This window comes from Nicotiana tomentosiformis, chromosome 3 (genome assembly GCF_000390325.3).
Source record: "Nicotiana tomentosiformis chromosome 3, ASM39032v3, whole genome shotgun sequence".
Classification (NCBI taxonomy): Eukaryota; Viridiplantae; Streptophyta; class Magnoliopsida; order Solanales; family Solanaceae; genus Nicotiana; species Nicotiana tomentosiformis.
In genome coordinates, this window is record NC_090814.1 from 138558759 (window position 1) to 138573103 (window position 14345).

Sequence of the window (14345 nt, forward strand, 5' to 3'; positions counted from 1 at the left end):
TCATCATAGTACGATACCTCTCCCATCTCTCGTGAAAAGGCTCATTGGGTTCTTGCTTAAATGATAGAATCTCGTCTCTAAGAGTAGCCATATGCCCGGGAGAAAAGAACTTGGCAATGAATTTCTTCGCCAATTCATTCCATGTATGGATGGAATGGTTTGGCAACCTCTCTAACCAATCCAAGGCTTTTCCCCGTAATGAAAAAGGAAATGGCCTCAAACTTAAAGCATCCTTAGAGACGTTTGTCTGTTTACTCCCCCAGCAAGTATCCACGAATCCTTTCAAGTGTTTATACATATTTTGATTCGGAGCCCCGGTGAAGAATCCCCGTTGCTCTAGCAATGTAAGCATAACATTAGTGATTTGGAAGTTGCCCGCCCTAATGTGGGGCGGGACTATGGCACTTGCATATCCTTTGTTTGGCAACACCCGGTGTGGAGCCGCTCTTGGTGGAGGTGGGGGAGGGACGGGAACATTGTCAGGAGGCGGCCGGCCTCATCTAATTGCTTGAGGTTCAAGAGGAACCTCATCAACTTGGTCATCATCCATATCCTCCTCCAATGGCAAGTTTCCGAGAAGATCATTGTCGTTGAGAGCCATTTTTGTACCTACAATTGTTTCACCAAAAAGATTAGTAACACGGATAGAAAGGAAGACAAGTCACACACAAAACCAAATATATAGCTAAATCCATTTTTAGGTCCCCGGCAACGGCGCCAAAAATTGATCTCGCCCAAATCATACCTCAGTTTGGGGTTGTGAAGAGGTCGATTGCAATAATAATACCTAATTAGGAGTCGGGATCGAATCCACAGAGAGCGTAGATGGGATTAGGTATATATTCTGAGTAAGCGCGTAAAGTGTCTAAGATGCACTTCCACAAACTTTGTTTTGTATCTACTTCTAAATTATGCTACGACTTGCAAATGTAAAGCTAGAGAATAATATTTTTGGTGTTGTTTTTTAAGTATGTAAAAGATCTAGGGTTGTGACTTCCACCTAGGTGTTTTCCTAACGGGTTGTGTGCTTTAGAGCGGGCTTTGTTGGTCGGGGTGTATTATAGTAATCAACACACAATTATCCATTCAATACCTCTCGGTAATAGAGTAGTTTTGCCCAATATGGCTTTCTCAAGTCCAAATGGGTAATGCACAAAACAATTGATAGATGCTCAAGTCGGGTTTTACTATCTCTAGATTCAACCCTTTAATTGGGACTATCAATTTCTTGAGTTCATCCCAATTTCTTGTTAGCCAAGTTTTCCTAGACTAAGTCTCTCTTTCTCAAGTAGAGACTAAGCCAAATAGGCTTGAATCAATGTTTGCAACCATTAATTCTACAATTATAGCAAGAACTAGGCTAAATATTACACACCCAACCATAAACAAGCCCTAAATCAAACACCCATTAGGTATCCATACTAAGGTTGGGTCACAACCCTAGCTAGAAATTTAGCTACTCATAGTGGGTGATGAAGAAAATAAAGAAGAAAAGATGATTAAACTCATATTTAATGATAAATAGATGAAAATCCAATTTTAAAATTGACAATCTATGATAAAGTTTCCCAAAACAGTAAAGAAAAACGGCTACCAACTTTCAGATATTCCAAACTTGACCTAATTTTGTGAAAGTAGTCTTTATATAAAGCTGGAATTTTTGGATAAAATTGCCCTTTAGGAGGTTTTGCAGCCGCACAATTCTGTGTGCGGTCCGCACTTTTCTTCAGCTCTTGACAGGAGTGGATTCTGCGGCCGCACAATTCTGGATTGCTGCCGTATCTCTTGAGTTCTGCGGTCCGCATAATTCTGGGTACGGCTGCACATTTGATTTCTGCGGCCGTACAATTATAGTGCGGTCCGCAGTTCTTGTTGGGTTTGAATTTGACACTCTTTGAACTTTGACTTCTGCGGCCACACAATTATTGTGCAGTCCGCACTTTACACTGAAGCTCTGTTGAATTTTCTTCTTGTTCTGCGGCCGCAGACAAAATTCTGCGGTCTGCACTTTAGCCCTTTTTGCTTGATTTTTGTCCTTGTTCAAAATCACTCCTTCTTGAGTTGAATTTCATCACTTTGGCTCAATTTCCAATACTCCTACAAGTAAGCATATTTTATCAGTTTTTGGCAATACCTTTAAGCATTTTTGAACTAAAACGAAAGTCAAAAGGCGCAAATAAGTAGTCAAAATCCCCACTTATCACCTCCCAATCCTTGTGTGTCTTTCATTTCATTATCTTCCCAACCTTTGAGTTTGTGTGATTGCCTTGGTTCAAGCATGGCATTGTGCTTATTTATTGGTTAGGACTGAAGCTAGAGTAGCAGTCAGGCTATGTTGTTGTTCGCACGGAGCCCTTAGAAATCGGTCCTGTGACAAGTGGTATCAGAGCAAAAAGTTATTACCATGGCAACTGATGGAGATAATGTTACCTTAGACAACATTCGTGGGAGAGATGAATCACCAACAAGGAGACCGAAACCAAAGAAGAGAGGGATGAGCAAAGTGCGAGATCCCACCATAGCTGTAACAAGTGAGGTGCCAGCTTTTGAGCTACCCCCACAACAGGTTGGCCATGGCGAAGATTGTGAGGATTCTGCCTCAAATCTTTTAGACGTGAGAATGGATCTCACCGAAGCTGGTTTAGCCGCTTTAAATCGGCACATTAAAGTTCTTGAACACAACTCTAGCTCGCTTGAGTCTACTGACGTAGATGCACTAGGAGACTTTAAAGAGACGTTAGATCAAGTGATTGATGAGCACAAGGAAGGTATGACCAACCTTGAGCTTAAGCTGACCGAGGCTGTATCGGCGTTGCATGGGGAAATTGAAGCCCTAAAACAACAACTACAGGCAGCAAGGTTTGCTGGTGGCACTAGTCATGTAACAGTGCATGAAACCAAAATTGAGGGCCCAAAACCAAAGAAGTTTAGGGGCAAACGAAATGCTCAAGATGTAGAGAACTTCATCTGGAAGATGGAGGACTACTTTGAGCACCTCAGCATCATTGATGAGGCTGCCAAGGAGCAGCAACGATGTATCTAGCCGACACTGCTATGCTGTGGTGGAGGAGGAAGAAAGCTGACATGGAGAAGGGAACTTTCTCCATCAAGAGTTGGGAACAGTTCAAGTTCGAACTGAAGCGACAGTTCTACCCCCAAAACGTTATCAATGAGGCACGTGGGAAGTTGAGAGAGCTCAGGCAAATAACTTCCATTAGTGAGTACGTGAAGGAATTCACTAAACTCATCTTGCATATTTCGAACATGGAAAGCGATGACTTGTTATTCACTTTCATATATGGCCTTCAAAACTGGGCCAAACAGGAATTGCAGCGGCGTCAAGTCCAAGACATCGATGAAGCTATTGCGGTGGCTGAGTCCTTAAATGATTATAGGGCAGAAGCCATGAAGGCAAAGGACACCAACTTCAAACTTGGTGGAGACCATGGATATCGGGACAAGGGCAAGAAATTTGCTGCCCCTGACCGCAATTCCAACGAAGAAGGCAACAAGGCGTCTCATTGGCGCGACCGGTATCACCAAAGGAAGAAGGAGGTTGGTCCTCGCAACAGTTGTTACATCTGCAAGGACCCTAGTCATCGCTACAAGGATTGTCCTTCTTTGAAGAAACTTGGTGCCTTAATTGCGGCCAAGCGGAGGCAAACAGAGAAGGGAGTCCAGGCTGAGGCACAAGTCGGGGAAGCAGTTCAACAACAACCGGGCATAGCTCATCTTGGCAACATGATACTGGGCGCAGTAGTAGCCAAAAAGCCTGCTTTGAATCCACCTGCCCAAGGGAAGTATGACATCGCCAAACTAGTTCACTCGTTAGGCAACAATATGATTGGCAAGGAGCCCCGATCGAGGGAGACATGGTCCCTGTTCGTGGATGCAAGATTGAGCGGACAATCTGTCTGTATCATGGTGGATATCTGCGCGACACACAATTTTGTGTCGGAAGCAAAGGCTAAGTCACTTGTCCTTACGGTTGGTCCTAGAAGTTCCATGTTGAAAACCGTAAATGCCAACTCCACCAACGTGAAAGTAGTTTCCCGGAATGTGCAGCTCAACTTAGGAGCTTGGCAGAGAAATGTGAGTTTCTATGTCGCTCCCCTGGATGTGTTTGATATGGTATTGGGACTGGACTATTGGGATGAAGTGAAGGCCTTCATCTTCCCAAATCTCAACCAGATTTACATTTATGATCCGAAGGGTCCATGTGTGGTACCGACAGTTCGGGTGCCGCAAGTTGTTAGTCAGCTGCCCGCGATGCAAATCGTGAAAGGCTTCAAGGAAGAGAAAGCCACAGTTTTGGCAGTCGGGACAGAGACTAAGGAGGACAAGGTTGACAAAGCCTTGCATCCATGTGAACATCGAGTCCTTAAGGAGAATAAGGACTTCATACCGGGAGCAAAGCCACTTGCCATGGGTCCGTATGGCATGGCACCTCCGAAGTTAGAGGATTCTATGAAGCAACCCGAAGAGTTGCTTGAGTCGGGGCATGTCAGTCCGTCAAAGGCACCCTGTGGAGACAAGGGTGATGTGGAGCGAGGGCAATCCAGCCGACCAAAGGTTTTCATAACCCCTTCGGTCGTCGACAAGGAAGTCGAGGCCATTATCAACCATCGAGTGGTACAAGGCGTAGGTTGGGGCAATTCAAGCACCCAATTTCTTGTCCATTGGAAGGGGCAACCACCCGAGAAGGCATCATGGGAAAAATATAAGGTGCTATGGCCATTCAAAGATCAAGTTCATAATTACTTGAAACTTTGTGGCGCCGCGGTCGTCGCCATTTTAAGTGGGGGAGAGTGTACCGCCCCGCATATTTTCCGACCGAATTTCCCGCCTAAAGGGCTGCAAACGGAGCCAAACTTGGCTGCCAAAGACCAGGGAGTCTTTGCACATGGAGGCAACAATCCCACAGGCTGTCAGGGCCCCTCATGGAGGCCACACTCTGCCAGCAAGAACACATGCTGCACAGCTGGGTAGGACCCCAGCCAGCCAGGACAATCATGGAGGCAACTATCTGCCAGCAAAGGCATGTGCTGCACAACTGGGTAGGACCATAGCCTGTCTGGACAATCATGGAGGTAACTATTTGCCAGCAAGAACTGGGGCACATCAGCTGGACAGGACTATTGGCACATGGGCTGCCAACACAATTATGGAGATCACATGATGCCAGCCTAAGCAGTGCTACACAACTGGACGGGTCCACTGCCAGCAACTCTGTAGTGGACATTCATTGTATATATAGACATGCTTAGGCCTTGTTAGAAGGCAGATCTCATACACTTGTATTTCATTCTTTTGTATATGAAGTAAATCCGAAAATTGGCCTAGGCCTCTCAATCCTCGTGTGTCTTTCATTTCATTATCTTCCCAACCTTTGAGTTTGGGTGATTGCCTTGGTTCAAGCACGACATTGTGCTTATTTCTTGGTTAGGAGTGAAGCTAGAGTAGCAGTCATGCTATCTTGCTGTCCGCACGGAGCCCTTAGAAATCGGTCCCGTGACAGTAAGCCCCATAGGTATTTAATTTTTAATATTTTATAAAATAATATAATTACAGTAAATATTTATAAACAAGTAAAATTGCATAAAAATTAAAGATATATATATATATGTGTGTGTGTGTGTGTGTGTGTGTGTATGTGTGTGTGTGTGTGCGCGCGCGCTCCATCCCCACAAAATATATATATATATATATATATATATATATATATATATATATATATATATATATATATATGTGTGTGTGTGTGTGTGTGTGTATGTGTGTGTGTGTGTGCGCGCGCGCGCGCACTCCATCCCCACAAAAAACTAGTCAAAATAATTTATTATACGCTACTTAGAAGCACAAGTAATTTGAGTCGAAAAGAATAAAGTTTTCTACATGGAGGAACAAAAATGATGACTAACCTGCAATTTGAACTTTGAACTTGCTGCTACGAAGGAGAATGGAGTTCTCTTTGTATTTGTAAAAAAAGATTGAATATTTGTTGCGTTTGGGAGATATTAGCAGACAAACGGACAAGATAAAAAATTAAAAAGACCATGATTTAGGGCTTCAATCAATAAAAAAAGGTCTTGACTTTTAAATTTAATACATTTCAGTTCCTTTTTAAAACTTTTGAGTAATTACCAAGTTGATTTTTGAGAATTTGGGTATTATATGAAGGACTTATTCAACAAATTTTATTTTAATTTTAAAAAGTCTCTGGGGCTTACGCCTCAAACATCCATGCGTACGCCTCGAACGCCCGGGTATACACCCACAACGCCCGGGCATACGCCCCGAATTATTTGGCGTACACTTCTTGAAACTTTCGTCCCACACCATCGCCTCAGGGCTCGTCCCGAAAATGCCTTTTAAAACACTGTTTGTTACTATGCTAAAAAAGAGGGAGAACTTCTTACCAAATAATGGGTAATCCTTTGTATATTTGATTAATAACTTGACATTCTGAATCCATCTATATTTTTTAGTATTAATTTATCTGAGATTTTTTTTAGCCTAATTAACCAGGTAACGTCGTTAATTTGTCCCAAGAATATTGACTTTCTACTTGAAATATTGTGCGCATGGGGAAGCCCTTGGGTGTGGTGTGCACCCTTACACTGTATAAAGCTGCTAGAAAACAAAAAAGGTAAATGCCAGAGCTTTTCTGCAAATTAAAGTGCTCTCTTTTGCTCTCCTCTTTTTGGAAGGAGAGTGAAGTTTCGTAGCAGGAAGAAGGCGGGCCATAAGGTGGTCTGACCCAATAAATGTTTTCACGTAATGTCGTATGGAGGGGTAAATACTCCTCTTCCAAATTTTTGGGCCAAAAAATATATCATATTTTTAAATTTAGAAATAATTTAATTTTAAATTTTTTATTTTATTCTTTATTAAAATGATTTACAACACACAAATATATATAATTTATTTTATATCATAAGTTTTAAAAGTCTTATTTAAATTTTATGCCGAGTTAAACACTGACAAATAAATTTGAGTACAAGCTATTGAGAGTCTGAGACATTGAGATCTTAGCGCTGGCTTGAAAATCAACTGTAAGTCAGAAATCATGCTCCCAAGCGCGTCGTAATAAAAGATATAGTACCATGCCAAAACATGAGAAGAGCGCATATATAAATTCTTTGTCATTAATTCAGTAATAACTTAAGTATTTAATAGACGTATTTACTTTTCATGTGCTCACCCTACATCTACACGGAAGCAAAGTTCTGGGGTCCTGAAATCAATTTGGTTCCAACGGTCAAAATAAATGTTAATGATTCAACTTATCCTTTTTTCCTTTTTCCAAAGCTTGTAGGTAAAATATTATATCATCGGAACCTAAAATAGTATCTGAACAATTTCTTAGAAAAGATTTTGGAAAATTTCGGAAATAATTTTTTAAAAGTTTGTATGAAAAATAAGTTTTGTTTGAAACTTCTTATGTCTATTTTTTTGTATATAGCAAACAATATTTTTTATATTTTTTTCGTAAATACAACAACACCAAATCCAGTAAAATTTCATAAGTGGGGTATGGATAAGCTATTTTATTGTAAATACTTTTTTAAAACCCTTAAATAAAATAGGTATGTGTTTTTTTTAAATAAGCAATTTGGACGACCCAACTATATATGCATGCAGTGATCACGACGGGAAGTGGACATAAAATAACTCATGAAGTCAAATTGGATGTTCTAAATTCTAACGGGGAAATTGATAATGTATCGCCGCTCTCAAAATAATAGTCGAAAATATATATATTTTTTGTACACATATATAGTAACTCATGAAGTCAAATTGGATGTTCTAAATTCTAATGGGGAAAATGATACTGTATAGCCGCTCTCAAAATAATAGTCGAATATATATATATTTTTTGTACACATTATGTATGTTATATATAAAAATTATACAAATTTTATATATTATTTTGACTATTAAATATAAATATTTTTTTTACGCGGGCTAAAAATGATAATACCCGTTAGATATGTTTGATGTCCTTTGTTCTCCTTTTAATTGCGGTCCCAAGTATGCAGCCCCGTCATAGTATAGAAACAATATGGGCACTTTTCAAAACAGTGATATGTTGGTTGACCTTTTTAACTTGTACACATTTTGTTTTTTCGTTTGCATTCGTACTCGATTTTTTGTTAAAAGCATTTTTAAAAGACGATTTTGCCCTTCTTTAATAAAAGACTACTTTCTCTCTGGGTATACGACATTCTTTTGTCTTTGTCTCTCTCCTTCTTCGCGATTTTGGATGTTTCTCTAAAATCAAACGATTTTCGCCACTGCATTCTGCTTGATTTTGTAAATGTTTCTTCTCCAACAAAATTAAGTATAATCACATGTATGCTTTTAATGGTTGCTTTTGTACATTGCATTAACTGTGTATGAGGTTTAAATTTAGGATCAGTTTTATAATTTAATTTCTGAGTTTTTTGTTGCCGTTGATAGTAATCTTAGTTGAATCATTTTTCATTTTTTATTTGTGCTAAAAGAGTTTTCTAGGTTTTTACTTTAATCAGTGCATTTGTTTTGTAGGTTTTACTTTTACGGTTAGTGTTTTTAGGTTTTTTGAAACTGTGTTTATGTTTTTATGAGAATGTTATATATTCTTCAGTGATTTTTGGAGACGTTGAAATTTTTAAAAATTTTGAGACTCAAATAGATGATGCTATTAAAGTCTGAAGTTTATAATACTCCAAGCATAACTTAAGTCTATAAAGTGTGAAGTTAGAAGGCTTTAAAATATAACTTAAGCTAAATTGTTCTGAAGTTTTTAATGATTCTTTTGATTTGGTATAAAGTTATAAAAGCAGTAAAACATAAATTATACCATAATGTTCTGAAGTTATTTTTTTCACCTGCAATTGTTTTTCAACAGATGGCATCTACGAAATCCAAAGCACCTAAAGATCCTAAAGCACCAAAAGCACCTGGAATACGTAAAGCTCCTTCAGTCTCTGTTGCTGTACCTACAAAATCAGGGGAGAGATATTATGAGTTTCGAGATTGGTTTAACTGTCGTGCTTACTGGAAGGGGAACCACGATTTGAAGGGTTTAATTACAACTTTCTTGACTCATGCACAATATGAGAAGCTGAATAATGGTACATTTCAATATATCATAGCTATGGAGAATTTCCATATGGCTATGTTCATTGTTTGATTCTTTCTCGCGTATTCACCAATGACCGAGATTCTATTAATTTCATGATTTTTGGCCGTGATGTGTCGTTCAGCCTTGAAGACTTTCACATTATGAGCAGTTTGAGGATCACAACACAATGTTGAAAAACCAATTAAACGACATAGTAAGATTCTGAAGCGCTATTTTAAGAAGTCTAAGGGTGTGACCTTGAAGGACATTCGAGAGTATATGATACAGAATTAAATTAAAAAGGATGATGTGAATTTCAAATACGTATGCGAGAGTGTTGAAGATGCTTTGAAGCTTATAAAAATTATTATTATGAAGTCTATTTTGTTCGGAAGAAAACATGAATTAACTGTGGTGGAGGAGTATGCAGCTATTGTTGAAGACGACAAGGCTTGTGTTAATTATCCTTGGGGTAATGCGCCTTATGAGAAGCTTATTACCTCAATGAAATATAATTTGGACAACAAGGATAAAACCAATGCAACTGAGTATACTGTAGGTGAATTTCCATATCTATTATGTGTTTGGTTCTATGAGCGCTTCCCAGATATTCAGAACAAGTATTTAAAAGATGACGAATACAGTGATGTCCCTCAGGTGTAACGATCCGACCGGTTATTTTAAAAATTAGCGCCCCGTTCGGTGGCTTAAGGTCTCGAGCAACTTCGTATTATATTTTATGACTTGCGCGTGTGGTCGAGTTTGGTTTTCGGATGATTCGGGGTCAATTTGGAAGAAGGATTCTTGTTTTAGAAGCTTAAGCGGTAAGAGTTAATCAGAGTTTTGACTTTTATATAGAGGACTCCGAAATGGCATTTTGATGATTCCAATAGCTTTGTATGGTCATTTTGGACTGAGGCATGTGTCCGGATTTGGATTTGGAGGTCCCTAGGGTAATTTGAAGCATTTCGGCGAAAATTAGAAAGTTGAAGTTTTGGAAGGTTGAGAGGTTTGATCGAGAGTTGCCTATGGTGATATGGGAGTCGGAATGCGATTCTGAGAGTTGGATTAGCTCTGTTATGTTATTTGGGACTTGCATGCAAAATTTAACGTCATTCCGGGTTGATTCGATATGTTTCGGCATGAGTTTTGGAAGTTAGGAGATTTGAAAGTTCATAATTCGATTCGTGGTGTGATTCATAGTTTCGGCATTGTTTGATGTGATTCTAGGCCTCGAGTAGGTCCGCCTTGTGTTATATGACTTGTTGGTATATTCGTACGGGGTCTTGAGGGGTTCGGGTGAGTTTTGGATGGTTTTTATGCTTTTGGTCAGGTCTGGTTCTGGTGTGTCGCACCTGCGCATTTTGGAGTGCAGGTGCAAAGATACAGTCGCTTCTGCAATGTTGGACCTGGACTGGAGTTCCACTTCTGCGGATTTAAGAATGCAGGTGCGTGGCTGCATCTTTGGTGAGCCTATCGCCGGTGCGAGTTTGAGGATCCAGTTGGAAGTTCGCTTCTGCGGCATCGCAGATGCGATGGGAAGCTCGCAGGTGCGAAGACTGGGCTGCTAAGTGAGGGCCACAAATGCGAGATTTTACTCACAAAAGCGAGATCGCAGGTGGGAAATCTTTGTCCACAAATGCGGAAAGTGCTGGGCAGAGAGGTTATATTCGAGGGTTTGCTATTTTCTTCATATTTTGAGATATAGACCTCGGATTTAGGCAATATTTGAGGGGTTCTTCAAGTGGTTGTTTGGGGTAAGTGATCTTTAATTGATTTTGATTTTATTTCATGATTTTATCTTTGTTTTCATCATTAAATTAGTGGATTAAATTGAAATTTGGGAATTTTTTTTAAAATCTTTCAAAAGTGTAAAATGATGATTTGAAGGATGAATTAATGTGAGAAATTGATACTTTTGATATGGTTGAACTCCTATCGGAATGGGTGTTCGGGTTTTGTAAATTTTATAGGGTTCCGAGGTGCGGGCCCTTTGGGTTGACTTTTTAGTTCTTGTTAAAGATTGAAACTTTATTATCCGGAATTGTTTTTATGAGTTTTATTTATGATTTGAAGTTATTTTGGTTAGATTTGAGCCGTCCGGAGGTTGTTTCACTCGTGAAGGTCATTTTAGAATATCAATCTAGCTTATTTGAGATAAGTATCTTGTCTAACTTTGCGTGAGAGGAAACTACCCCTTAGGATTTGAGTCCTTGTTGCTAATTTTGTCATGTGAAGGCCGAGTACGTGCTCGGACTTATTTGTGAAAATTTGACCGTTTAGTGCTATTAGGTTCTTATGTCCATTAATTATGAAGTTGTTTTGTCATGTTAAATTCCTCATTTACCAAATTCACCCTTACGTGTCTTATTTGTAATTTATTGCTCCATGTTTTACCCTTATTGTCGATTAAACTCTTATGTGCCTTAACTGAAGTTGTTGCCTCTTTTATTGCCATGATATCCTTTCCATAATTGCCTATCATTAGTTGAAGTTATTATTATATTTTTCTATAATTTTCTTATCCTTAATTGAATTTGTTGTATCTCTTCCGTAATTGCTCAACTCTAAATGATGTTTTGTTATCCCTTATCATTGTTAACTTATCCTTATTTGGAATCATTGATTCATGTTATCCCTCTTACCGTCGAATTGTACTTTTGTGGAATCATTACTACACATTATCTCTTCCTTGTTGAGCTATTGCTATGTTGTACCATTATTTCCTGCTGTGTCTTTCTTTGTGAGTTCGTTCTTCCCTTTTCTTTGTATTATGAAGTTACTGAGTTAATTTACTTGCCGTATTCTCGTGTTATTGTCGATGTTGTTGTTGTATTTAGTGTTGTTGAGCCGAGGGCTATGTGTGGTTGTGATATTGAAACTGTTTTGAGGAAATGTTGTGGCATATGGGCACACATTATGAAAGTTATTTATTTGAGTTGTTATGTTTTTGGCATACGTGTTTTGTTGAGAGAATTGTTATGTTGTTTGCACGAGGTTTATGCCCTGCAGTTGTTATTGTATTTGTACGAGGTTTCTGCCGTGCCGTTGTTATTGTGTTGCACGAGGTTTCTATCGTGCTGTTGTTATTATTGATACGCATGCGGTGGTATAAGGTCTGGGTATTTAAACACATGCGGTGAGATAAGGTGGGCTTGAAATGCGTGGCTAGTAGGGGAATTACTAGAAGCCATGCGGTGTGATAAGGTGGTCTAAAGCGCGGGATGCTATTTCGTGAAAATGATTTTCAAAACTAAGTATAAAGGCTCCCGCGGTGATATAAGGAAAGTTGTGATTCATTTTACGATTTGAGATTACGAGGTGATACCTCGGGAGGGCTCTTGTTATCATTTCCCTTTTCTGTGCACTTGTATTTGATTGTTGTTTTCCTTAGCATGCTACTAATTATTTTCCTCCGTGATGCACTTTTTGCTCAGTTCTATGTAGCTAATCTTGTTATGTCGGTCGCTGCTTCAAACTTCATTGCTGCTTTTATTACACTGTACATTTCGTAGTGATCATTTATTATGGGCCATTCATTATCTCTACTCCTATTTGTTGACTGGAATTATGGTAGAACACTTGCACAAGCATACACGTAGTTAAATCACCCATATCGATTTCAAAAGGTCAATCCTGACGTCATTAACCATTATACGTACTCTTGTCTACTTGCCTTCTGTGTGAGGAATGTTCTACTGGCATATGAGTCGTCCGTGCAGATATGAGATGTAATGTGGGCACAAGATTCCAATTGATTAGTGCTCAAGAATTGGGACCATGAGCTGTGATTATGAGGTTCGGTACCTCGTGGAAATGCTTGAAAAAATCTGGTGTGACAACGGTTGTTCTTATTGAGTTGTTGCTGGTTTTTCCTTCTTTTGATTTAACCGGACTTAGACTGTGTCCAGCTTACTCTACGACATTATTACCTGACTGCTTCCTGTTAAATATTGTTGCTATTGGTGTCTTGTTGCAAGTATTGTTTGATATTCCTTATCATGCTTAGTTGTGTATTAATATTGTTTTTCTCTGTTAGTTCACCTTCACACTTGTTTGGGTTGTTTAGTCCGGTAGGTGTCTTGACTGTCCCTCGTCACTACTCCACCGAGGTCAGTCTTGATACTTACTGGTACCGCTGTGGTGTACTCATACTACGCTTCTGCACATTTTTTGTGCAGATCCAAATGCCTCAGATATTGTTGATTATTAGCTAGCTAGTCGAGCATTGCTGTGGAGACTCAAGGTAAACCTGCCGTCGCGTTCGAAGGCCTCAGAGTCACCTTCTGATATTGTGCTTGTACTGTTAAATCCTTTTTCGAACAGTTGTATTTATGGATTTTGTTTCTAGTAAACTCAGTAGATTTTATGACATGTACTACCTGATGGTAGGCTATAATTCCGTATTTAGTCGCTTATTGCACTCTAATTCACTGCACTTTACTTACGTTGAGCTTTAATTAGGCGTGTTTTGCACTTATTGTGTGTTTTATGCCCTGTAGAAGTGATTCCGGGCTATATAGATATTGTGGCATGAATTTCTGCTATTTTGGAGTTTTGAATTCTGAGTAAAAGCCCAAGGGTTAAGTTGGGATCGTGTTCGGGGATCAACAGATGATAATACACTTTAAGAACGAAACGAAGAATCGAGCAGGCATACTGCGCATTGTCCAGTAAAATACACATAACATTTCGCTCGGAACTCCGTTTGTGCTCCACAATATATCGTTGGAAAGCTATTTAAAAGGGCTACAACTTTAATATTTTATGTTTTCCCAAATTCCCAACTTTTCACTTAGGTGAGCGACCAAGTGCGCGATCGCGCACCTGGGCGCACACTTGGGGCAGAACAATGTACAAAATGCGCGACCAAGTCCGCGAGTAGGACTCCAAGTGCACGACCGTGAATGTCCTGTCTGGGAAAAGTCCTATTTTGCTAAGAAAAGGGTAGTTTCATCCGGGATTTATTTTGGGGGCGGATTAAATACTCCAAAACATCATTTTTGACAGACTTTTGACATACCTTAGACCTAGGGAAGCTAAGGAGAAGAAGGAGAAGCAAGAGCACAAGGATTTCATACTTCCTTTCTCATTCATGATTTGTGTTTGGATTGTATTTATGTTTTCCTCTATTTTTATTTCATTTGTGAAAAACTCCTCCATGTCTATGGAGTATAACCATTTGGGTTTTGATGGATTTAGTGTATTGATGGTTGTTTGTCGATTATAACTCTAT